Genomic DNA, 25,371 nt, shown 5'->3' on the forward strand with positions numbered 1-25,371 from the left:
CTAGTGGTTAGAGGAGGCAGGTAGTCTAGTGGTTAGAGGAGGCAGGTAGCCTAGTGGTTAGAGGAGGCAGGTAGTCTAGTGGTTAGAGGAGGCAGGTAGTCTAGTGGTTAGAGGAGGCAGGTAGTCTAGTGGTTAGAGGAGGCAGGTAGTCTAGTGGTTAGAGGAGGCAGGTAGTCTAGTGGTTAGAGGGGCAGGTAGCCTAGTGGTTAGAGCAGGCAGGTAGTCTAGTGGTTAGAGCAGGTAGCCTAGCGGTTAGAGGAGGCAGGTCGTCTAGCGGTTAGAGGAGGCAGGTCGTCTAGCGGTTAGAGGAGGCAGGTAGTCTAGTGGTTAGAGAGGCAGGTAGTCTAGTGGTTAGAGAGGCAGGTAGCCTAGCGGTTAGAGGAGGCAGGTCGTCTAGCGGTTAGAGGAGGCAGGTAGTCTAGTGGTTAGAGAGGCAGGTAGTCTAGTGGTTAGAGGAAGCAGGTAGTCTAGTGGTTAGAGGAGGCAGGTAGCCTAGTGGTTAGAGGAAGCAGGTAGCCTAGTGGTTAGAGGAGGCAGGTAGCCTAGTGGTTATGAGGAGGCAGATAGCCTAGTGGTTAGAGGAGGCAGGTAGCCTAGTGGTTAGAGGAGGCAGATAGCCTAGTGGTTAGAGGAGGCAGATAGCCTAGTGGTTAGAGTAGGCAGGTAGCCTAGTGGTTATGAGGAGGCAGATAGCCTAGTGGTTAGAGGAGGCAGGTAGCCTAGTGGTTATGAGGAGGCAGATAGCCTAGTGGTTAGAGGAGGCAGGTAGCCTAGTGGTTAGAGGAGGCAGATAGCCTAGTGGTTAGAGGAGGCAGATAGCCTAGTGGTTAGAGGAGGCAGGTAGCCTAGTGGTTATGAGGAGGCAGATAGCCTAGTGGTTATGAGGAGGCAGATAGCCTAGTGGTTATGAGGAGGCAGGTAGCCTAGTGGTTAGAGGAGGCAGGTAGCCTAGTGGTTAGAGGAGGCAGGTAGCCTAGTGGTTAGAGGAGGCAGATAGCCTAGTGGTTAGAGGAGGCAGATAGCCTAGTGGTTATGAGGAGGCAGATAGCCTAGTGGTTAGAGGAGGCAGGTAGCCTAGTGGTTAGAGGAGGCAGATAGCCTAGTGGTTAGAGGAGGCAGATAGCCTAGTGGTTAGAGGAGGCAGGTAGCCTAGTGGTTATGAGGAGGCAGATAGCCTAGTGGTTATGAGGAGGCAGATAGCCTAGTGGTTAGAGGAGGCAGGTAGCCTAGTGGTTATGAGGAGGCAGATAGCCTAGTGGTTAGAGGAGGCAGGTAGCCTAGTGGTTATGAGGAGGCAGATAGCCTAGTGGTTAGAGGAGGCAGGTAGCCTAGTGGTTATGAGGAGGCAGATAGCCTAGTGGTTATGAGGAGGCAGGTAGCCTAGTGGTTAGAGGAGGCAGATAGCCTAGTGGTTAGAGGAGGCAGATAGCCTAGTGGTTAGAGGAGGCAGGTAGCCTAGTGGTTATGAGGAGGCAGATAGCCTAGTGGTTAGAGGAGGCAGATAGCCTAGTGGTTAGAGGAGGCAGATAGCCTAGTGGTTAGAGGAGGCAGGTAGCCTAGTGGTTATGAGGAGGCAGATAGCCTAGTGGTTATGAGGAGGCAGATAGCCTAGTGGTTAGAGGAGGCAGGTAGCCTAGTGGTTAGAGGAGGCAGGTAGCCTAGTGGTTAGAGGAGGCAGGTAGCGTAGTGGTTAGAGGAGGCAGGTAGCCTAGTGTTTAGAGGAGGCAGGTAGTGTAGTGGTTAGAGGAGGCAGGTAGCCTAGTGGTTAGAGGAGGCAGGTAGTCTAGTGGTTAGAGGAGGCAGGTAGTCTAGTGGTTAGAGGAGGCAGGTAGTCTAGTGGTTAGAGGAGGCAGGTAGTCTAGTGGTTAGAGGAGGCAGGTAGTCTAGTGGTTAGAGGAGGCAGGTAGTCTAGTGGTTAGAGGAGGCAGGTAGTCTAGTGGTTAGAGGAGGCAGGTAGTCTAGTGGTTAGAGGAGGCAGGTAGTCTAGTGGTTAGAGGAGGCAGGTAGTCTAGTGGTTAGAGGAGGCAGGTAGTCTAGTGGTTAGAGGGGCAGGTAGCCTAGTGGTTAGAGCAGGCAGGTAGTCTAGTGGTTAGAGCAGGTAGCCTAGCGGTTAGAGGAGGCAGGTCGTCTAGCGGTTAGAGGAGGCAGGTCGTCTAGCGGTTAGAGGAGGCAGGTAGTCTAGTGGTTAGAGAGGCAGGTAGTCTAGTGGTTAGAGAGGCAGGTAGCCTAGCGGTTAGAGGAGGCAGGTCGTCTAGCGGTTAGAGGAGGCAGGTAGTCTAGTGGTTAGAGAGGCAGGTAGTCTAGTGGTTAGAGGAAGCAGGTAGTCTAGTGGTTAGAGGAGGCAGGTAGCCTAGTGGTTAGAGGAAGCAGGTAGCCTAGTGGTTAGAGGAGGCAGGTAGCCTAGTGGTTAGAGGAGGCAGGTAGCCTAGTGGTTAGAGGAGGCAGGTAGCCTAGTGGTTAGAGGAGGCAGGTAGCCTAGTGGTTAGAGGAGGCAGGTAGCCTAGTGGTTAGAGGAGGCAGGTAGCCTAGTGGTTAGAGGAAGCAGGTAGTCTAGTGGTTAGAGGAAGCAGGTAGTCTAGTGGTTAGAGCAGGCAGGTAGTCTAGTGGTTAGAGCAGGCAGGTAGTCTAGTGGTTAGAGCAGGTAGCCTAGCGGTTAGAGGAGGCAGGTCGTCTAGCGGTTAGAGGAGGCAGGTAGTCTAGTGGTTAGAGAGGCAGGTAGTCTAGTGGTTAGAGGAAGCAGGTAGTCTAGTGGTTAGAGGAGGCAGGTAGCCTAGTCATTTGAGCATTGGGCCAGTAACCGAAAGGTTGCTGGATCGAATCCCTGAGCTGACAAGATAAAGAAAACTTCTGTTCTGTCCCTAAAGAAGATGTTTTAAATGTGTTGTTTTTCTGCCGTAGCTATGTATTGTATAAGGGGCATAATCATTATTTTAAACTCAGTTGTTTTGAATTAATTTCAGATGTTTTGAATGAATCATCACCTTAGAAAGAGGCTGTCCATTTCGTTGTGTTTGGCTTTGAAAACAACATCCACAACAACCACGTTTTCCCCACTCAGTTTCAACCTGTTGTTGAACCTCTTTCTTCACGTGTATCGATCACAGTGAGGTGAGTTTTAAAAGCACTGATACTGTTTTGATGATAAGTGTTTTGATGTGATTTTCCATCTCATTTGCATTGATGTCAGAGAGGTTATCAGGGACAATAGAGCCCTGAGTACCAGGCCATTAGTGACCCGATGATCGATAGTGAGTTGTCCAGAGTGCATAAATGGAGATTACCAGGTCAAGTAGCATTTCACTCCGGTGGTGTCTCATGACTGCTGGTGTGGCAGTAATACGGTCACCGAAACAGCCCAATGTGAGACCTACCTTTCCGTGCATGAGGAGCCGTAGCGTGAGGGTGACGTTCATGCCCCCCTCTTCAAAGTCCTGCTCACAGTTCATGTTGATGTGGGAATGAGACACAGGTAGACGCATGGAAGATGCTCTACAGACAGACAGACAGACAGACAGACTCTCAGGGTGAAGGTGGGTTCTCTCTCTCCTCACAGCTCTCTGTAGGGACACACAGGAAGGATAAAACATTGATATCATTGATTATATTCATTATTGATTTTTAAAATGAATGACAGAGGGGGTCTCTCCTCACAGCTCTCTGTAGGGAAGGATAAAACATTGATATCATTGATTATATTCATTATTGATTATTAAAATGAATGACAGAGGGGGTCTCTCCTCACAGCCCTCTGTAGGGAAGGATAAAACATTGATATCATTGATTAACGGTCATTTATTGTTACTACAAGGCATCCCAGTGAACTGAATAACTAGATCATTTATACGGACTTATATCACCCGTATACATAGAAATGCAACCAGCCACTTGAAGATGTACAGCCATTCAATGAACGTCGGCGACAAGCTTTGACATACTGTCACACCCTGATCTGTTTCCCCTGTCTTTGTGCTTGTCTCCGCCCCCATCCAGGTGTCACCCATCTTCTCCATAATCCCCTGGGTATTTATACCTGTGTTCTCTGTTTGTCTGTTGCCAGTTTGTTTTGTTTCCTGAAGTCTACCAGCGGTTTTCCCCTTGCTCCTGTCTTTCTCTAGTTCCTGTTTTCCCGGTTTTGAACATTTCTGCCTGCCCTGACCCTGAGCCTGCCTGCCGTTCTGTACCTTTCGGACTCTGTTCTGGATTAATGACCTCTGCCTGCCCTTGACCTGTCACTTGTCTGCCCCCCTGTTTTTGTAATAAAGGTTTGTTACTTTGAAACGTTCTGCATCTGGGTCTCCTGAGCTGTGACGCAGAGAGAGAAACATACCATTACATTGTTGTGGGAGCTGGCCCCAGAGTTGAGTCTTAATCTAACGACGGGAACCATGGGTATCTTCTCAAACTCCTCTGCATAACGACAGGAACGACAGGTATCTTCTCAAACCCCTCTGCATAATGACGAGAACCATGGGTATCTTCTCAAACTCCTCTGTATAACGACAGGTATCTTCTCAAACTCCTCTGCATAACGACAGGAACGACAGGTATCTTCTCAAACCCCTCTGCATAATGACGAGAACCATGGGAATCTTCCTAAACTCCTCTGTATAACGACGTGGACGACAAACACAATGGTTGAAGTGCCTTATGCCTTTCTAACAGCAAGGTAATTGTAGGTTTCATGAACAAGCTCCTTTTTGTTTCCGAGACAGGACCGACAACTAGGCAGGAGGCATTATACTAGGTAGGAAGTAGGAGGCGTGACACCATGATAAACAGAGATACCCTGATACCATGATAAACAGCGATACCCTGATACCATGATAAACAGACATTATACCCTGATACCATGATAAACAGAGATACCCTGATACCATGATCAACAGAGATACCCTGATACCATGATAAACAGAGATACCCTGATACCATGATAAACAGAGATACCTTGATACCATGATAAACAGAGATACCCTGATATTATTAAAAACAGATATACCCTGATACTATTAAAAACAGAGATATACTGATACTATTAAAAACAGAGATACCCTGATACCATGATAAACAGAGATACCTTGATACCATGATAAACAGAGATACCCTGATACTATTAAAAACAGAGATACCCTGATACTATTAAAAACAGAGATATACTGATACTATTAAAAACAGAGATACCCTGATACTATTAAAAACAGAGATACCCTGATACTATTAAAAACAGAGATATACTGATACTATTAAAAACAGAGATATACTGATACTATTAAAAACAGATATACCCTGATACTATTAAAAACAGATATACCCTGATACTATTAAAAACAGAGATATACTGATACTATTAAAAACAGAGATATACTGATACTATTAAAAACAGAGATACCCTGATACTATTAAAAACAGATATACCCTGATACTATTAAAAACAGAGATATACTGATACTATTAAAAACAGATATACCCTGATACTATTAAAAACAGATATACCCTGATACTATTAAAAACAGATATACCCTGATACTATTAAAAACAGAGATATACTGATACTATTAAAAACAGAGATACCCTGATACCATGATCAACAGAGATACCCTGATACCATGATAAACAGAGATACCCTGATACCATGATGTGTCTATGTGTCTATACTACTGATTGGGTGCTGTAATGTCTATGTGTCTATACTACTGATTGGGTGCTGTAATGTCTATGTGTCTATAATGCTGATTGGGTGCTGTAATATCTATGTGTCTATACTACTGATTGGGTGCTGTAATGTCTATGTGTCTATACTACTGATTGGGTGCTGTAATGTCTATGTGTCTATACTACTGATTGGGTGCTGTAATGTCTATGTGTCTATACTACTGATTGGGTGCTGTAATGTCTATGTGTCTATAATGCTGATTTGCTGCTGTTTCCATGGTCATGTGACCTTTACCCAGCATTCCACGTAACAATCTACATACAGCGCATTTATACGTCAAGGCTGTGCAGCAAAGAAAAAGGTCCGACCGAGCCTGTGAACATGGATTTAATTTCCAAGGAGCCAGGAACGAACACAACAAATCAGCGCTGTGATTAAAACATGACTTGGGGGAAAAGCTGTCAAAAAACTCAAGTGGGAATTAAGTTGATCCTCTGGCCGGGACAAGTGGCTGCCCTGTGATAGATACCATCCTACGGACATCACACAGATACCATCCTACAGACAGACAACACACAGATACCATCCTACAGACAACACACAGATACCATCCTACAGACAGACAACACACAGATACCATCCTACAGACAGACAACACACAGATACCATCCTACAGACAGACAACACACAGATACCATCCTACAGACAGACACCATCCTACAGACAGACAACATACCATCCTACAGACAGACAACACACAGATACCATCCTACAGACAGACAACACACAGATACCATCCTACAGACAGACAACACACAGATACCATCCTACAGACAGACAACACACAGATACCATCCTACAGACAACACACAGATACCATCCTACAGACAGACAACACACAGATACCATCCTACAGACAGACAACACACAGATACCATCCTACAGACAGACAACACACAGATACCATCCTACAGACAGACAACACACAGATACCATCCTACAGACAGACAACACACAGATACCAAGTGTGTGTGTGCGTGTGCGTGTGTGTGTGCGTGTGCGTGTGTGTGTGGGAGTCTAAGAAAGTAATTAACGTGTCAGTTGCCATGCCTGAGGAACTGCAGGTGTGGGAGAAGGGAGAGTGTGTGTGCACAGGATAACAGAGACATGCTGCTGCTTAGACACACAGAAACACACGCACACACAGAAACACACACACACACACACACACACACACACACACACACACACACACACACACACACACACACACACACACACACACACACACACACACACACACACACACACACACACACACACACACACACACACACACACGCACTTCCAGTTCTGCTTGAAAGTAGGTCACAAATGCAATGCTAGCTGGCACAAAGTCCTGGTCACATGGTGTGCATCTGTAAAATATCCTGTTTGGGATGTTGTTTCTGGGGGGTTTCATCAGAAAGACTATGCAGCATGTAAAGAGCATGTTAGGAGCATATTAGGAGCATGTTAGGAGCATGTAAGGAGCATGTTAGGAGCATGTTAAGAGCATATTAGGAGCGTGTTAGGAGCATGTTAAGAGCATGTTAGGAGCGTGTTAGGAGCATGTAAAGAGAATGTAAAGAGAATATAAAGAGCATGTTAGGAGCATGTTAGGAGCATGTTAAGAGCATGTTAGGAGCATGTAAAGAGCATGTTAGGAGCATATTAGGAGCATGTAAAGAGCATGTTAGGAGCATGTTAGGAGCATGTTAGGAGCATGTTAGGAGCATGTTAGTAGCTTGTTAAGAGCATGTTAGGAGCATGTTAGGAGCATGTTAGGAGCATGTTAAGAGCATGTTAGGAGCATGTTAGGAGCATGTAAAGAGCATGTTAGGAGCATGTTAGGAGCATGTAAAGAGCATGTTAGGAGTACGTAAAGAGCATGTTAGGAGCATGTTAGGAGCATATTAGGAGCATGTAAAGAGCATGCTTGGAGCATGTTAGGAGCATGTTAGGAGCATGTTAGGAGCATGTAAAGAGCATGTTAGGAGCATGTTAGGAGCATGTTAGGAGCATGTTAGGAGCATGTAAAGAGCATGTTAGGAGCATGTTAGGAGCATGTAAAGAGCATGTTAGGAGCATGTTAGGAGCATGTTAGGAGCATGTACAGAGCATGTTAGGAGCATGTAAAGTGCATGTTATGAGCATGTTAGGAGCATGTAAAGAGCATGTTAGGAGCATGTTAGGAGCATGTTAGGAGCATGTTGGCAGCATGTTCAGAGAATTTTAGGAGCATTTTCAGAGCATGTTAAGAGCATGATAGAAGCATGTTGGGAGCCTGTTAGGAGCATGTTAGGTGCATGTTAGGAGCCTGTTAGGAGCATGTTAGATGTAATGTAATGTAATGCATGATAGGAGCGTCTAATTTTACAGCAAGTGTACAGTAGGAGTCTGATTAGATTTACAAGCCATCTCAATCCCAGTCCATCTCAGTCCATCCCAGGCCATCTCAAGCCATCTCAATTCATCCCAGTCCATCTCAGGCCATCTCAGTCCACCCCAGTCCATCTCAATTCATCCCAGTCCACCCCAGGCCATCTCAATTCATCCCAGTCCATCTCAATTCATCACAGTCCATCTCAATTCATCCCAGTCCATCTCAATTCATCTCAGTCCATCTCAATTCATCCCAGTCCATCTCAATTCATCCCAGTCCATCTCAATTCATCCCAGTCCATCTCAATTCATCCCAGGCCATCTCAATTCATCCCAGTCCATCTCAATTCATGCCAGGCCATCTCAATTCATCTCAGGCCATCTCAATCCCATCCATCCAGGCCATCTCAATTCATCCCAGGCCATCTCAATTCATCTCAGTCCATCTCAGGCCATCTCAATTCATCCCAGTCCATCTCAGGCCATCTCAATTCATCTCAGTCCATCTCAGGCCATCTCAATTCATCCCAGTCCATCTCAATTCATCCCAGTCCATCTCAATTCATCCCAGTCCATCTCAATTCATGCCAGAACATCTCTGGCTATCTCAATTTATCCCCCCCAACACTCTCCCTGTCTTATCCTCCCCCCAACCCTCTCCCTGTATTCTCTCCCCCCCAACACTCTCCCTGTCTTATCGCCCCCAACATTCTCCCTGTCTTATCGCCCCCAACACTCTCCCTGTCTTATCTCCCCCAACACTCTCCCTGTCTTATCCTCCCCCAACCCTCTCCCTGTCTTATCGCCCCCAACCTTCTCCCTGTCTTATCGCCCCCAACACTCTCCCTGTCTTCTCTCCCCCCAACCTTCTCCCTGTCTTATCGCCCCCAACACTCTCCCTATCTTATCGCCCCCTAACCTTCTCCCTGTCTTATCCTCCCCCAACACTCTCCCTGTCTTCTCTCCCCCCCAACCTTCTCCCTATCTTATCCCCCCAACACTCTCCCTGTCTTATTGCCCCCCAACACTCTCCCTGTCTTATCTCCCCCCAACACTCTCCCTGTGTTATCGCCCCCCAACACTCTCCCTGTCTTATCGCCCCCAACCTTCTCCCTATCTTATCGCCCCCAACACTCTCCCTGTCTTATCGCCCCCAACCTTCTCCCTGTCTTATCGCCCCCAACACTCTCCCTGTCTTATCGCCCCCAACCTTCTCCCTGTCTTATCGCCCCCAACACTCTCCCTGTCTTATCGCCCCCAACCTTCTCCCTGTCTTATCGCCCCCAACACTCTCCCTGTCTTATCGCCCCAACCTTCTCTCCCTGTCTTATCCTCCCCCAACACTCTCCCTGTCTTATCTACCCCCAACCTTCTCCCTATCTTATCCCCCCAAACACTCTCCCTGTCTTATCGCCCCCCCAACACTCTCCCTGTCTTATCTCCCCCCAACACTCTCCCTGTGTTATCACCCCCCCCCCCCGAACACTCTCCCTGTCTTATCGCCCCCAACCTTCTCCCTATCTTATCGCCCCCAACACTCTCCCTGTCTTATCGCCCCCCCCAACCTTCTCCCTGTCTTATCTCCCCCAACACTCTCCCTGTCTTATCGCCCCCCAACCTTCTCCCTGTCTTATCGCCCCCAACACTCTCCCTGTCTTATCGCCCCCAACCTTCTCCCTATCTTCTCTCCCCCCAACCCTCTCCCTGTCTTATCGCCCCCCAACCTTCTCCCTGTCTTATCGCCCCCAACACTCTCCCTGTCTTATCGCCCCCAACCTTCTCCCTATCTTCTCTCCCCCAACCATTTCCTTGTTTGCCTCCTTCCCTCTCCCTGTCTTATCGCCCCCCAACCTTCTCCCTGTCTTATCGCCCCCAACACTCTCCCTGTCTTATCTCCCCCCAACCTTCTCCCTATCTTATCCCCCCCAAACACTCTCCCTGTCTTATCACCCCCCAACACTCTCCCTGTCTTATCTCCCCCCAACACTCTCCCTGTGTTATCACCCCCCAACACTCTCCCTGTCTTATCGCCCCCCAACCTTCTCCCTATCTTCTCTCCCCCAACCATTTCCTTGTTTGCCCCCTTCCCTCTCCCTGTCTTATCTCCCCCAACACTCTCCTGTCCCCCCAACCTTCTCCCTGTCTTATCGCCCCCAACACTCTCCCTGTCTTATCCCAACCCCCCCAACCTTCTCCCTATCTTATCCCCCCAAACACTCTCCCTGTCTTATCACCACCCCAACACTCTCCCTGTCTTATCTCCCCCCCAACACTCTCCCTGTGTTATCACCCCCCAACACTCTCCCTGTCTTATCCCCCCCCCAAACCTTCTCCCTATCTTATCGCCCCCAACTTCTCCCCCAACCTACTCTCTCCCTGTCTTATCGCCCCCAACCTTCTCCCTGTCTTATCGCCCCCAACACTCTCCCTGTCTTATCGCCCCCAACCTTCTCCCTGTCTTATCGCCCCCAACACTCTCCCTGTCTTATTGCCCCCCCAACCTTCTCCCTATCTTCTCTCCCCCAACCCTCTCCCTGTCTTATCTCCCCCCAACCTTCTCCCTGTCTTATCGCCCCCCCAACACTCTCCCTGTCTTATCGCCCCCCCAACCTTCTCCCTATCTTCTCTCCCCCAACCATTTCCTTGTTTCCCCCCCCCCCCCTCTCCCTGTCTTATCACCCCCCCCCAACCTTCTCCCTGTCTTATCGCCCCCAACACTCTCCCTGTCTTATCGCCCCCCCAACCTTCTCCCTATCTTCTCTCCCCCAACCCTCTCCCTGTCTTATCGCCCCCAACCTTCTCCCTGTCTTCTCTCCCCCAACCTTCTCCCTGTCTTATCGCCCCCAACACTCTCCCTGTCTTATCGCCCCCAACCTTCTCCCTGTCTTATCGCCCCCAACCCCCCAACACTCCCCCCCATTTCCTTGTTTGCCCCCTCTCTCCCTGTCTTATCGCCCCCAACCTTCTCCCTGTCTTATCGCCCCCAACACTCTCCCTGTCTTATCACCCCCCAACCTTCTCCCTGTCTTATCTCCCCCAACCATTTCCCTGTCTTGCCCCCTTCCCTCTCCCTGTCAACCTTCTCCCTGTCTTATCTTCTCTCCCCCAACCCTCTCCCTGTCTTATCGCCCCCAACCTTCTCCCTGTCTTATCGCCCCCAACACTCTCCCTGTCTTATCGCCCCCAACCTTCTCCCTGTCTTCTCTCCCCCAACCATTTCCTTGTTTGCCCCCTTCCCTCTCCCTGTCTTATCCCCCAACCATTTCCTTGTCTTTGCCCCCTTCCCTCTCCCTGTCTTATCGCCCCCAACCTTCTCCCTATCAACCTTCTCCCTGTCTTATCGCCCCCAACACTCTCCCTGTCTTATCTCCCCCCAACCTTCTCCCTGTCTTATCGCCCCCAACACTCTCCCTGTCTTATCGCCCCCCAACCTTCTCCCTGTCTTCTCCCCCCCAACCATTTCCTTGTTTGCCCCCTTCCCTCTCCCTGTCTTATCGCCCCCCAACCTTCTCCCTGTCTTATCTCCCCCCAACCATTTCCTTGTTTGCCCCCTTCCCTCTCCCTGTCTTATCGCCCCCAACCTTCTCCCTGTCTTCTCTCCCCCAACCATTTCCTTGTTTGCCCCCAACACTCTCCCTGTCTTATCGCCCCCAACCTTCTCCCTGTCTTCTCTCCCCCAACCATTTCCCTTGTTTGCCCCCAACCCTCTCCCTGTCTTATCGTCTTCTCTCCCCCAACCCCCCACTCTCCCTGTCTTATCACCCCCTTCTCCCTGTCTTATCCCTATCTTCTCTCCCCCAACCCTCTCCCTGTCCCAACCTTCAACACTCTCCCTGTCTTATCGCCCCCAACCTTCTCCCTATCTTCTCTCCCCCAACCATTTCCTTGTTTGCCCCCCCAACCTTCTCCCTGTCTTCCCTCTCCCTGTCTTATCGCCCCCCCAACCTTCTCCCTGTCTTATCCCGCCCCCCCAACACTCTCCCTGTCTTATCTCCCCCCAACACTCTCCCTGTGTTATCACCCCCCAACACTCTCCCTGTCTTCCCTATCTTCTCTCCCCCAACCATTTCTCCCTCCCTCTCATCCCCCCAAACACTCTCCCTGTCTTATCCCTGTCACCCCCCAACACTCTCCCTGTCTTATCTCCCCCAACACTCTCCCTGTGTTATCACCCCCCAACACTCTCCCTGTCTTATCGCCCCCCAACCTTCTCCCTATCTTATCGCCCCCAACACTCTCCCTGTCTTATCGCCCCCCAACCTTCTCCCTGTCTTATCGCCCCCAACACTCTCCCTGTCTTATCGCCCCCCAACCTTCTCCCTGTCTTATCGCCCCCAACACTCTCCCTGTCTTATCACCCCCCCAACCTTCTCCCTATCTCTCCCTGTCTTCCCCCAACCTTCTCCCTGTCTTATCGCCCCCAACACTCTCCCTGTCTTATCGCCCCCCAACCTTCTCCCTCTTCTCTCCCCCAACCATTTCTTGTTTGCCCCCTTCCCTCTCCCTGTCTTATCACCCCCCCAACCTTCTCCCTGTCTTATCGCCCCCAACACTCTCCCTGTCTTTCGCCCCCAACCCTCCCTATCTTCTCCCTGTCTTATCCCCCCAACCCATCTCCCCTTATCGCCCCCAACACTCTCCCTGTCTTATGCCCCCCCAACCTTCTCCCTGTCTTTCTCCCCCAACCATTCTCCCTGTCTTATGCCCCCAACCTTCTCCCTGTCTTATCGCCCCCAACCTTCTCCCTGTCTTATCGCCCCCCAACCTTCTCCCTATCTTCTCTCGCCCCCCCAACCTTCTCCCTGTCTTATCTCCCCCAACCATTTCCTTGTCTTTGCCCCCAACACTCTCCCTGTCTTATCGCCCCCCAACCTTCTCCCTGTCTTATCCCCCCCCAACACTCTCCCTGTCTTATCTCCCCCAACCTTCTCCCAACCTTCTCCCTGTCTTATCTGCCCCCAACACTCTCCCTGTCTTATCGCCCCCCCAACCTTCTCCCTGTCTTATCGCCCCCAACACTCTCCCTGTCTTATCGCCCCCAACCTTCTCCCTGTCTTATCTCCCTGTCTCGCCCCCCCCAACCTTCTCCCTGTCTTTTTGCTTCCCTCCCCCCTCTCCCTGTCTTATCTTCCCCCAACCTTCTCCCTGTCTTATCCCCCCTTAACACTCTCCCTGTCTTATCGCCCCCAACCTTCTCCCTATCTTCTCTCCCCCAACCATTTCCTTGTTTGCCCCCCCCTCTCCTGTCTTATCTCTCCCTGTCTCGCCCCCAACACTCTCCCTGTCTTATCCCCCCAACCTTCTCCCTATCTTCTCCCTGTCCCCCAACAACTCTCCCTGTCTTATCGCCCCCCCCAACCTTCTCCCTGCCCCCAACACTCTCCCTGTCTTATCGCCCCCAACCTTCTCCCTATCTTCTCTCCCCCAACCTTTCCTGTCTTATGCCCCCTTCTCCCTGTCTTATCGCCCCCAACACTCTCCCTGTCTTATCGCCCCCAACCTTCTCCCTGTCTTTCTCCCCCAACCATCTCCCTGTCTTATCCCCCCAACCTTCTCCCTGTCTTATCGCCCCCAACACTCTCCCTGTCTTATCGCCCCCAACCTTCTCCCTGTCTTCTCTCCCCCAACCATTTCCTTTCTTTCTTATCGCCCCCAACTTCCTGTCTTATCGCCCCCCCAACCTTCTCCCTCTCTCCCTGTCTTATCGCCCCCAACCTTCTCCCTGTCTTATCTGTCCCCCAACACTCTCCCTGTCTTTATCTTCTCTCCCTGTCTTATCCCCCAACCTTCTCCCTGTCTTATCTCTCCCTGTCTTATCCCCCAACCTTCTCCCTGTCTTCTCTCCCCCAATTTCCTTGTTTTCCCCCTTCCCTCTCTCCCTGTCTTATCCCGCCCCCCAACCTTCTCCCTGTCTTCTCTCCCCCAACCATTTCCTTGTTTGCCCCCTTTCCCTCTCCCTGTCTTATCGCCCCCAACCTTCTCCCTGTCTTCTCTCCCCCAACCATTTCCTTGTTTGCCCCCCCCTCTCCCTGTCTTATCGCTGTCTTATCCCCCAACCTTCTCCCTGTCTTCTCCCCCAACCATTTCCTTGTTTGCCCCCTTCCCTCTCCCTGTCTTATCGCCCCCAACCTTCTCCCTGTCTTATCTCCCCAACACTCTCCCTGTCTTATCGCCCCCCAACCTTCTCCCTGTCTTCTCTCCCCCAACCATTTCCTTGTTTGCCCCCTTTCTCCCTGTCTTATCGCCCCCCCCAACCTTCTCCCAACCTTCCCCAACCTGTCTTCTCTCCCCCAACCATTTCCTTGTTTGCCCCCTTCCCTCCATCTCCCTGTCTTATCCCCCAACCTTCTCCCTGTCTTCTTCTCTCCCCCAACCATTTCCTTGTTTGCCCCCTTCCCTCTCCCTGTCTTACCTTCTCCCTGTCTTATCTCCCCCAACCCCCCCAACCTTCTCCCTGTCTTCTCTCCCCCAACCATTTCCTTGTTTGCCCCCTTCCCTCTCCCTATCTTCTCTCCCCCAACCATTTCCTTGTTTGCCCCCTTCCCTCTCCCTGTCTTTCTCTCCCCCAACCTTCTCCCTGTCTTCTCTCCCCCAACCATTTCCTTGTTTGCCCCCTTCCCTCTCACTGATTAAGCATTCTCCCTAATGAAGAACAATTGGCCCAGACTAAATTAACACGTCCTCCTATAGTTACAGGTCAAGTAGAGCATTTGCTCCTGTCAGGCTGTGTGTCTGTTTGTGTGCGCGCGTGTGTGTGGGTCTGTGTGTGCTCTGCTTATTGGTGTTTATGTGTGCTATAGTGTGTGTGTGTGCGTGCGTGCGTGTGTGTGTGTGTGTGTGTGTGTGTGTGTGTGTGTGTGTGTGTGTGTGTGTGTGTGTGTGTGTGTGTGTGTGTGTGTGTGTGTGTGTGTGTGTGTGTGGTAGCTGTCAAAAATGAGAGCACTTCAGCCACAGAATACCACTCACTCACTCACTCACTCACTCACTCACTCACTCACTCACTCACTCACTCACTCACTCACTCACTCACTCACTCACTCACTCACTCACGCTCACCTCTCTGTCAACCTAACCTGTGTGTCTGTCAAACCGTCTGTCTGCCTGTAGTGTGGCTCAGTTGGTAGAGCACTTGCAACGCCAGGGTTGTGCATTTGATTCCCGCATGGGACCGGGTACGAAAATATGAGAATACATTACACTTACTATTGTAAAGTCACTCTGGATAAGAGTGACTGCTTAGTGACTCAAACATCAACCTGTCTGTCACTACAGAATCTCTATAATATAGTGTATATATTCATGTAATATAGTGGGGAATTTCCCCTCATGTTGAAAACAAAAAATGGCATTGTCCTTTGTCCATCAGACAAAAGCGCAGTTGTACTGGGTGACAGAGGAGAGGGGGATGGGGTTGACGTGCCCCTAATCCACACTAGCACATATATCTACTACACAGAGAGAGTCCTCCTGACCACTAATTACCAGCCTGTTAACAACATTTTATGAAGGGTAGACTAACAACACGGCCCCGGAAGGAATTGTCTGCTTTGCCCTTTGTGTCTGAGTATCAGCATGCACACTGAACCTTTATTCCCTGGACTCTCGCCATCCCACGCCCGTCGCCATCCCACGCCCATCGCCATCTGGCCCAGCGGCTCTATTTGCATAAAGCTGTGTTGTTTTCCATTTGTCCCTGAAGTGTGCAAGGCTCACGTATCACGCATGGCCGCCCGGCCTGCCAGTCAAGGCCACACAACTCTAACGTGACAGGCTCTGCACGCTCCACAGCGAGTCAGCCAGTCAGTTAGCAAATCAGTCAGCCAGACAGTCAGTTAGTGAATCAGTCAGCCAGACAGTCAGTTAGTGAATCAGTCAGCCAGGCAGTCAGTTAGTGAATCAGTCAGCCAGTCAGTTAGTTAGTGAATCAGTCGGCCAGCCAGTCAGTTAGTGAATCAGTCGGCCAGTCAGTTAGTGAATTAGTCAGCCAGTCAGTTAGTGAATCAGTCAGCCAGCCAGTCAGTTAGTGAATCAGTCAGCCCGTCAGTTGGTGAATCAGTCAGCCAGTCAGTTAGTGAATCGGTCAGCCAGTTAGTGAATTGGTCAGCCAGTTAGTGAATTGGTCAGCCAGTTAGTGAATCGGTCAGCCAGTTAGTGAATCGGTCAGCCAGTTAGTGAATCGGTCAGCCAGTTAGTGAATTGGTCAGCCAGTTAGTGAATTGGTCAGCCAGTTAGTGAATCGGTCAGCCAGTTAGTGAATCGGTCAGCCAGTTAGTGAATCGGTCAGCCAGTTAGTGAATCGGTCAGCCAGCCAGTCAGCTTACCAGTGGTTCCCAACTGGTGGTCCGTGATTTTACATTACTTTTCACAGTGCAAAATCCTTATAATAATAATAATAACAGGTATTTCATTTGCTACAGTCACTGATATATACTGAACAAAAATACGAACGCAACATGCAACAATTTCAACGATTTTACTGAGTGACAGTTCATATAAGAACATTTGTGAATTTAAATAAATTCATTAGGTCCAAATAATTTTGGCCAACCCACTTGGGAGGCCCAGCTAATCAGAATGAGTTTTTCCCCACAAAAATTACAGACAGAAATACTCCTCAGCTGTCTGGGTGGCTGGTCTCATACGATCCAGCAGGTGAAGAAGCCGGATGTGGAGGTCCTGGGCTGGCATTGCTATACGTGGTCTATGGTTGTGAGGCCGGTTGGACATACTGCCAATTTCTCTATAATGACGTTGGAGGCGGCTTATGGTAGAGAAATTAGTATTCAATTCTCTGGCAACAGCTCTGGTGGAGATTCCTGCAGTCAGCATGGCAATTACACGCTCCATCAGAACTTGAGACATCAGTGACACTGTGTTGTGTGACAAAACTGCACCTTTTAGAGTGGCCTTTTATTGCCCCCAGCACAAGGTGCACCTGTGTAATTTATGTATTTTATTTTACCTTTATTTAACCAGGCAAGTGAGTTAAGAACACAATCTTAATTTCAATGACGGCCTGGGAACAGTGGGTTAACTGCCTGTTCAGGGGCAGAACGACAGATTTGTACCTTGTCAGCTCGGGGGTTTGAACTCGCAACCCTTCCGGTTACTAGTCCAACACTCTAACCACTAGGCTACGCTGACTATGCTGTTTAATCAGCTTCTTGATTTGCCACACCTGTCAGGTGGGTGGATTATCTTGGCAAAGGAGAAATGCTCACTAACATATTTGTGCACCAGATTTTAGAGAAATAAGCTTTTTGTGCACGTGAAACATGTCTGGGATCTTTTATTTCAGCTCATGAAAACATGGGACCAACACTTTACATGTTGTGTTTATATTTTTGCTCAGTGTAAATTTACCACCAGGATATTATATGTCAAAAAATGATACGACCCTGCAACGGTGGTCCTCAAGAGCTTTTGACTGTGATTTGGTGATTTGGTGGTTTGGTGGTTTGGTGATTTGGTGATTTGGTGATTTGGTAGTTTGGTAGTTTGGTGGTTTGGTGAGTTGGTGGTTTGGTGGTTTGGTGATTTGGTAGTTTGGTGATTTGGTGAGTTGGTGGTTTGGTGGTTTGGTGGTTTGGTGATTTGGTGAGTTGGTAGTTTGGTGGTTTGGTGGTTTGGTGATTTGGTGAGTTGGTAGTTTGGTGATTTGGTGGTTTGGTGGTTTGGTGGTTTGGTGATTTGGTGATTTGGTAGTTTGGTGGTTTGGTGGTTTGGTGAGTTGGTAGTTTGGTGGTTTGGTGGTTTGGTAATTTGGTGGTTTGGTGATTTGGTGGTTTGGTGGTTTGGTGATTTGGTAGTTTGGTGATTTGGTGAGTTGGTGGTTTGGTGGTTTGGTGATTTGGTGAGTTGGTAGTTTGGTAGTTTGGTGATTTGGTGAGTTGGTAGTTTGGTGGTTTGGTGGTTTGGTGATTTGGTGAGTTGGTAGTTTGGTAGTTTGGTGGTTTGGTGATTTGGTAGTTTGGTGGTTTGGTGGTTTGGTGATTTGGTGAGTTGGTAGTTTGGTAGTTTGGTGGTTTGGTGTTCCCTGGAACAGAAAAGGTTGGGAAGCGCTGCTGTATAACATTTTCTGGACTGGCCCGGTTGATGGGGGAGGGGTTACAGTCACATAGTTGTGATGTTAATGGGAAGTGATGGAGATGTTTGACGAGGCGATGTGTTCACTCCATGTTGTTCTTTAGGGCAGAGGGGGGTGTAGTGTGTCCTGAGCCAGAGCCTGTGTGTTTATCCCTAAGGGTATTTATGTGTGTGTCCTAATTCTGTGTGACTGTTGGTGTGTGTAGTGTGAAGTGTGTGTGTGTGTGTGTGTGTGTGTGTGTGTGTGTGTGTGTGTGTGTGTGTGTGTGTGTGTGTGTGTGTGTGTGTGTGTGTGTGTGTGTGTGTGTGTGTGTGTGTGTGTGTGTGTGTGTGTGTGTGTGTGTGTGTGTGTGTGTGTGTGTGTGTGTGTGTGTGTGTGTGTGTGTGTGTGTGTGTGTGTGTGTCCTCCAGAGAGCAGCAGATCAGAATTCTAAGGGATTATTTGCAGCCTCGGCTCAGCCTGCGTCATACGGAGAAATACATGAAGCTTTCAGATGGAACGCTACACACACACACACACACACACACACACGCTCTGCTACTAGGATGAGTTAACATGGCCTCTTCAGCCCTCCACACACACACAAACACACACACACACACAAACACACGCACGCACACACACACACACACAAACGCGCGCGCACGCACGCACACATGCACGCACACACACACGCAAATCTAATTGTATTCGTCACGTGTGTTAGAAGCTGTCTCGGAGCCTGTTGTTTCGAGACCTGGCACATCGATACCGCTAGACAATAACAGATCGGCTCCGTGGCTCGGGAGAGTCCTTGACGATCTTCCAGGCCTTCCTCAGACACCGCCTGGTGTAGATATCCTAAAGGGCAGGGCTGTACTGGGCCGTTCACACAATCCTTGCAGTTGTGGGTGGTGCAGTTTCGGTACCAAAATACAAATCGAATTGTGTTTTTTTCACATGCTTGGTAAACAACAGGCGTAGACTAACAGTGAAACTTATAACTTCAACAATGAAGGGAAAACACGTAATAATAAAATGTATATTAAATACACAATGAGTAACTATAACTAGGCTATATACACAGGGTACCAGTACTGATGATAACTAGGCTCTATACACAGGGTACCAGTACTGAGTAATGATAACTAGGCTCTATACACAGGGTACCAGTACTGATAACTAGGCTCTATACACAGGGTACCAGTACTGAGTAATGATAACTAGGCTCTATACACAGGGTACCAGTACTGAGTAATGGTAACTAGGCTCTATACACAGGGTACCAGTACTGAGTAATGATAACTAGGCTCTATACACAGGGTACCAGTACCGTGTAATGATAACTAGGCTCTATACACAGGGTACCAGTACCTTGTAATGTAATGATAACTACCGTGTAATGCTCTATACACAGGGTACCAGTACTGAGTAATACTGAGTAATGATAACTAGGCTCTATACACAGGGTACCAGTACCTTGTAATGATAACTAGGCTCTATACACAGGGTACCAGTACCTTGTAATGATAACTAGGCTCTATACACAGGGTACCAGTACCTTGTAATGATAACTAGGCTCTATACACAGGGTACCAGTACTGAGTAATGATAACTAGGCTCTATACACAGGGTACCAGTACCTTGTAATGATAACTAGGCTCTATACACAGGGTACCAGTACTGAGTAATGATAACTAGGCTCTATACACAGGGTACCAGTACTGAGTAATGATAACTAGGCTCTATACACAGGGTACCAGTACTGAGTAATGATAACTAGGCTCTATACACAGGGTACCAGTACTGAGTAATGATAACTAGGCTCTATACACAGGGTACCAGTACTGTAAGTAATGCTCTATACACAGGGTAACTGAGGCTCTATACACAGGGTACCAGTACTGAGTAATGATAACTAGGCTCTATACACAGGGTACCAGTACTGAGTAATGATAACTAGGCTCTATACACAGGGTACCAGTACTGAGTAATGATAACTAGGCTCTATACACAGGGTACCAGTACTGAGTAATGATAACTAGGCTCTATACACAGGGTACCAGTACTGAGGATAACTAGGTACCAGTACCAGTACTGAGTAATGATAACTAGGCTCTATACACAGGGTACCAGTACTGAGTAATGATAACTAGGCTCTATACACAGGGTACCTGAGTAATGATAACTAGGCTCTATACACAGGGTACCAGTACTGAGTAATAACTAGGCTCTATACACAGGGTACCAGTACCTTGTAATGATAACTAGGCTCTATACACAGGGTACCAGTACCTTGTAATGATAACTAGGCTCTATACACAGGGTACCAGTACCTTGTAATGATAACTAGGCTCTATACACAGGGTACCAGTACTGAGTAATGATAACTAGGCTCTATACACAGGGTACCAGTACTGAGTAATGATGACTAGGCTCTATACACAGGGTTACCAGAACTGAGTGGATGAGTAATGATAACTAGGCTCTACACAAAGGGTTACCAGAACGGATGTGCAGGGGTACGAGGTAGTTGAGCTAGATATTTACATAAAACTAGGCATGAAGTGACTAGGAAACTGGATTAGCGAATAGACCAGGCGGTGCAAGATGCTCTCGGCGGTGCAGCTGTATAACACTGGACCCCCAAGTTGAGGGTCATCACGGTGGAGATGTTGCTGCCTACCCTCACCTCCTGAGGGGTTGGTGGCCCGTCAAGGAAGTCCGGGATCCAGAGGGAGGTGTTCAGTCCCAGGGGCCCTGAACTCAATTACGAGCTTAGAGGGAATTATGGTGTTGAAAGCTGAGCTGTGGTCGATGAACTGCATTCTCACGTAGGTATTCCTCTTGACAGGATGGGATAGGGGCAGTTGTGCAGTGTGATGGCGATTGCAGCATCCGTGGATCTATTGGGGCGGTATGCAAACTGCAGTGGGTCCAGTTTGTCAGGTAAGCTGGAACTGATGTGGTCCTTGGCTAGTCTCTCAAAGCACTTCATGATGACAGAGGGGAGTGCGATAGTCATTTCGACACACGGGCACGCACGCACGCACGCACGCACGCACGCACGCACGCACGCACGCACGCACGCACGCACACACACACACACACACACACACACACACACACACACACACACACACACACACACACACACACACACACACACACACACACACACACACACACACATTAGTTGGAATGATGTCCTCCAGGGGCAGAGCTGTCATGAATCAGTCATGCATGAGGTCTGCACTCTACAGTGTGTGTGTGTATGTGTGTGTGTGTGTATGTATGTGTGTGTGTATGTGTGTGTGTGTGTGTCAGGGGGATGGATCCTGGTAGACAACCACTAATGGTCAACAGGCACTGGGCTGCTTTTCATTCCCAGGCCCTATCCTGTAAACGCAAGGGGGGGAGAGGGAGCCGTTAGTCCTGGCCTGTTTCTCAGTTCAGGAGGATGTGTCCTTCCCTCTGCACTCGTTCACTCCCCCCTAATGACCCAGACACCTGAGCCGTGTCTCAGTCCAGGAAGATATGTCCTTCCTTCCCCCTTCCCTAGGCCCTGGTTCGCTGAGTTGTCAAAATCATGCATCAAATGTACATTATCCCGGGGGCGTAGGCAAACACAATGTAAGTAACTTCATTTCCGTTCCCCTAACTGCCCTGAATGCCAACCAGAGTTATATTGTTAGCACTGAGGTGGTTTGCCTTAGTAGAAATTCCACTGTGTGCAGATCACCCTGCACTATCAGCTCCAGTATAAATAACATGAGGAAGTCTACTTCTGATAAGCTTCCCAGTAAAGTGCTAAAGATAGCCCACATTAACATACAGTACCAGTTAAAAGAATCAAAGGATGGCTACTTTGAGGAATCTAAAATCTAAAATTACACTTTTTTTTTGTTAATACATGATTCTACAGTATATATGTTATTTCATCGTTTTGATGTATTCACTATTATTCTACAATGCATGAAAATAGAAAAACATAGAGAGAGAGAGAGACAGAGAGAGAGAGAGAGAGAGACAGAGAGAGAGAGAGGGAGAGAGAGAGGAGAGAGAGAGAGAGAGAGAGAGAGAGAGAGAGAGAGAGAGAGAGAGAGAGAGAGAGGGAGAGAGAGGGGAGAGAGAAGAGGGAGAGAGAGAGAGAGAGAGAGAGAGAGAGAGAGAGAGACAGAGAGAGAGAGAGGGAGAGAGAGCGAGTGAGGTTGAGCTGTTGAGATGGGCACATGTCTGAGTAAGGTTGACACTGGCCTCTATTTAAAGAGGTGAGCTGTACAGAGGGATAACGAAAGATAAGAGAGAGAGAGAGAGAGAGAGAGAGAGAGAGAGAGAGAGAGAGAGAGAGAGAGAGAGAGAGAGAGAGAGAGAGAGAGAGAGAGAGAGAGAGAGAGAGGGAGGGAGAGGTGGGTGTGCCCTTTATGGTTGTGAGGTCTGGGGTCCGCTCACCAACCAAGACTTCACAAAATGGGACAAACACCAAATTGAGACTCTGCACGCAGAATTCTGCAAAAATATCCTCCGTGTACAACGTAGAACACCAAATAATGCATGCAGAGCAGAATTAGGCCGATACCCATTAATTATCAAAATCCAGAAAAGAGCCGTTAAATTCTACAACCACCTAAAAGGAAGCGATTCACAAACCTTCCATAACAAAGCCATCACCTACAGAGAGATGAACCTGGAGAAGAGTCCCCTAAGCAAGCTGGTCCTGGGGCTCTGTTCACAAACACAAACACACCCTACAGAGCCCCAGGACAACAGCACAATTAGACCCAACCAAATTATGAGAAAACAAAAAGATAATTACTTAACACATTGGAAAGAATTAACAAAAAAACAGAGCAAACTAGAATGCTATTTGGCCCTAAACAGAGAGTACACAGCGGCAGAATACCTGACCACTGTGACTGAACCAAAATTAAGGAAAGCTTTGACTATGTACAGACTCAGTGAGCATAGCCTTGCTATTGAGAAAGGCCGCCGTAGGCAGACATGGCTCTCAAGAGAAGACAGGCTATGTGCACACTGCCCACAAAATGAGGTGGAAACTGAGCTGCACTTCCTAACCTCCTGCCCAATGTATGACCATATTAGAGAGACATATTTCCCCCAGATTACACAGATCCACAAAGAATTCGAAAACAAATCCAATTTTGAAAAACTCCCATATCTTTTGGGTGAAATTCCACAGTGTGCCATCACAGCAGCAAGATTTGTAACCTGTTGCCACGAGAAAAGGGCAACCAGTGAAGAACAAACACCATTGTAAATACAAACTATATTTATGCTTATTCATTTTATCTTTAACTATTTGTACATTGTATATATATATATATATATATATATATATATATATATATATATATATATAATATGACATTTGTAATGTCTTTACTGTTTTTAAACTTCTGTATGTGTAATGTTTACTGTTAATTTTTGTTGTTTTTCACTTTATATATTCACTTTGTATGTTGTCTACCTCACTTGCTTTGGCAATGTTAACACATGTCTCCCATGCCAATAAAGCCCTTGAATTGAATTGAATTGAATTGAGAGGGAGAGAGAGAGAGAGAGGGGGAGAGAGAGAGAGAGAGGGAGAGAGAGGGAGAGAGAGAGAGAGGAGAGAGAGAGAGAGAGAGAGAGAGAGAGAGAGAGAGAGAGAGAGAGAGAGAGAGAGAGAGAGAGAGGAGAGAGAGACTGCCTGTAGGGCTCCAATGTGTCTATGATCTATCTGACCATGCTCTGGGCCTCTCCTCCCTTCCCCTCACCTCCTCTTCTGTCCACCCCTCCTCTCTCCTTTCCTCTCCACCTCCTGTCCTCTCTGTGAAGGCAGAGTTGATGATCACAGTAATTAGGAGGATGGTAATGTCAGAAGTAATGCCAGGATGCTAGCACACAGAACATAACGTTTGTTACCCCACTGTATTAGAGAGAGAGAGAGGGCGTTGCTAAGTGTATAGTAGTCACACTGATCTCTGAGTCAACAGAGTTATTCAAATACAGTTGAAGTCGGAAGTTAACATACACTTAGGTTGGAGTCATTAAAACTAGTTTTTCAACCACTCCACAAATTCCTTGAAAACAAACTATAATTTTGGCAAGTAGGTCAGGAGATCTACTTTGGGTATGACACAAGTCATTTTTCCAACAATTGTTTACGGACAGATTATTTCACTTATAAATTACTGTATCACAATTTCAGTGGGTCAGAAGTTTACATACACTAAGTTGACTGTGCCTTTAAACAGCTTGGAAAATTCTAGAAAGTTATGTCATGGCTTTAGAAGCTTCTGATAGGCTAATTGACATAATTGGAGGTGTACCTGTGTATGTATTTCAAGGCATACCTTCAAACTCAGTGCCTATTTGCATGACATCATGGGAAACTCAAAATATATATATATATATTTTTTTACCTTTATTTAACCAGGGAAGTCAGTTAAGAACAAATTCTTATTTACAATGACAGCCTAGGAACAGTGGGTTAACTGCCTGTTCAGGGGCAGAACGACAGATTTGTACCTTGTCAGCCTGGGGGTTTTGAACTCGCAACCTTCCGGTTACTAGTCCAACGCTCTAACCACTAGGCTATCTGCCAAGACCTTACCAAAAAAATTGTAGACCTCCACAAGTCTGGTTCGATTTCCAAACGCCTGAAGGTACCGCGCTCATCTGTACAAACAATAGTACGCATGTACACCATGGGACCACGCAGCCGTCAAACATCTCAGGAAGGAGACGCGTTCTGTCTCCTAGAGATGAACGTAATTTGGGGGAAAAGTGCAAATCAATGCCAGAACAACAACAAAGGACCTTGTGAAAATGCTGGAGGAAACAGGTACAAAAGTATCTATATCCACAGTAAAACGAGTCCTATATCGATGTAACCTGAAAGGCCACTCAGCAAGGAAGAAGCGACTGCTCCAAAACCTCCATAAAAAAGCCAGACTACAGTTTGCAACTGCACATGGGGACAAAGATCGTACTGTTTTGGAGAAATGTCCTCTGGTCTGATGAAACAAAAATAGAACTGTTTGGCCATAATGACCTTCGTTATGTTTGGAGGAAAAAGGGGAAGCTTGCAAGCCGAAGAATACCATCCCAACCGTGAAGCACGAGGGTGTCATTATCATGTTGTGGTGGTGCTTTGCTGCAGGACGAACTGGTGCACTTCACAAAATAGATGGCATCATGAGGAAAGGAAAATGATCTGGATATATTG

At 48.0% G+C, this 25,371-nt stretch overlaps 1 pseudogene; it reads right to left on the reverse strand.

The window, feature by feature from the left end:
• The window catches only part of LOC124002477, a 189,790-nt pseudogene that overhangs the window by 86,339 nt on the left and 78,080 nt on the right, over positions 1–25,371 (reverse strand).

This window comes from Oncorhynchus gorbuscha, linkage group LG18 (assembly GCF_021184085.1).
Source record: "Oncorhynchus gorbuscha isolate QuinsamMale2020 ecotype Even-year linkage group LG18, OgorEven_v1.0, whole genome shotgun sequence".
Taxonomy (NCBI): Eukaryota; Metazoa; Chordata; class Actinopteri; order Salmoniformes; family Salmonidae; genus Oncorhynchus; species Oncorhynchus gorbuscha.